This window comes from Trypanosoma cruzi, assembly GCF_000209065.1.
Source record: "Trypanosoma cruzi strain CL Brener chromosome Unknown tcruzi_1047053471513, whole genome shotgun sequence".
In the NCBI taxonomy this organism is placed as follows: Eukaryota; Euglenozoa; class Kinetoplastea; order Trypanosomatida; family Trypanosomatidae; genus Trypanosoma; species Trypanosoma cruzi.
The window spans coordinates 1-977 of NW_905731.1; the positions used below are offsets into that span (position 1 = coordinate 1).

General features: G+C 60.8%; 7 non-coding genes across 7 annotated transcripts, besides 1 other annotated feature; all 7 read right to left on the minus strand.

Annotated features, from left to right (window-relative positions):
* Positions 1-90, minus strand: Tc00.1047053471513.10. Its single transcript, XR_008254818.1, has one exon. It is a non-coding gene; the product is annotated as a C/D small nucleolar RNA (snoRNA), TB8C1C3, 3' partial (small nucleolar RNA).
* A 39-nt stretch (positions 91-129) lies between these two features.
* Tc00.1047053471513.20 lies at positions 130-195 on the minus strand. Its single transcript, XR_008254819.1, has one exon. It is a non-coding gene; the product is annotated as a C/D small nucleolar RNA (snoRNA), TB8C1C2 (small nucleolar RNA).
* Positions 196-266: 71 nt separating this feature from the next.
* On the minus strand, positions 267-339 carry Tc00.1047053471513.30. Its single transcript, XR_008254820.1, has one exon. It is a non-coding gene; the product is annotated as a C/D small nucleolar RNA (snoRNA), TB8C1C1 (small nucleolar RNA).
* Positions 340-403: 64 nt separating this feature from the next.
* On the minus strand, positions 404-476 carry Tc00.1047053471513.40. Its single transcript, XR_008254821.1, has one exon. It is a non-coding gene; the product is annotated as a C/D small nucleolar RNA (snoRNA), TB8C1C4 (small nucleolar RNA).
* A 44-nt stretch (positions 477-520) lies between these two features.
* Positions 521-631, minus strand: Tc00.1047053471513.50. Its single transcript, XR_008254822.1, has one exon. It is a non-coding gene; the product is annotated as a C/D small nucleolar RNA (snoRNA), TB8C1C3 (small nucleolar RNA).
* A 39-nt stretch (positions 632-670) lies between these two features.
* Tc00.1047053471513.60 lies at positions 671-736 on the minus strand. The gene has a single exon (XR_008254823.1). It is a non-coding gene; the product is annotated as a C/D small nucleolar RNA (snoRNA), TB8C1C2 (small nucleolar RNA).
* Positions 737-807: 71 nt separating this feature from the next.
* Positions 808-880, minus strand: Tc00.1047053471513.70. The gene has a single exon (XR_008254824.1). It is a non-coding gene; the product is annotated as a C/D small nucleolar RNA (snoRNA), TB8C1C1 (small nucleolar RNA).
* Positions 881-892: 12 nt separating this feature from the next.
* Positions 893-933: a sequence feature (G-rich).
* The last annotated feature ends 44 nt before the right edge of the window (positions 934-977 follow it).

The window sequence follows — 977 nt, forward strand, 5'->3', positions numbered from 1 at the left end:
ATCGTCGTGGGTCAAAGTGCTTCATGTCAGCGCCGCGGACACGCAGGCTCGCCGGCTCGACAAGAGATTCCCTTCTTTGCTCGTTCATCACGCGGGGCAACAAACCGCGGCAGAAGCGGCGGCGCGCCGTCAGGGCAAAAAGCGTCCTCACAGGCCAGCTCGGACTCATTACATCAGTTGTTGCTTGACGCATCACCGGCGCACCGCCACGCCCACAGCGGACGGGGGAAGTGGAACCAGAAACAAAAGGGTCACGCACTCAAGGGTCAGTGAGGAAGCAAAATGGATCCGTTCGTCATTGGCTGCGCTCCGGCAATTCGTTCGTCCTTGCTCTCATCATTCCACGCGTGCGGGGAGAGGGAAATGGAAGGGAGGGAGCGGAGAGGGGGAGCGCGGGGAACGGCCCTCAGCCTTGGCATTAGGTTCGTAGGCAGTTTGCGTCACGCGAAATCCATGGAGAGATGCCACAATCATCACAGGGCCAGGCAAAGCACACACGTGACGGAGGATCGGGGGGGGCTCAGCGGCTGAAATGGAATGGATCGTCGTGGGTCAAAGTGCTTCATGTCAGCGCCGCGGACACGCAGGCTCGCCGGCTCGACAAGAGATTCCCTTCTTTGCTCGTTCATCACGCGGGGCAACAAACCGCGGCAGAAGCGGCGGCGCGCCGTCAGGGCAAAAAGCGTCCTCACAGGCCAGCTCGGACTCATTACATCAGTTGTTGCTTGACGCATCACCGGCGCACCGCCACGCCCACAGCGGACGGGGGAAGTGGAACCAGAAACAAAAGGGTCACGCACTCAAGGGTCAGTGAGGAAGCAAAATGGATCCGTTCGTCATTGGCTGCGCTCCGGCAATTCGTTCGTCCTTGCTCTCATCATTCCACGCGTGCGGGGAGAGGGAAATGGAAGGGGAGGGAGCGGAGAGGGGGAGCGCGGGGAACGGCCCTCAGCCTGGGCATTAAGGTCGTAGGCAGT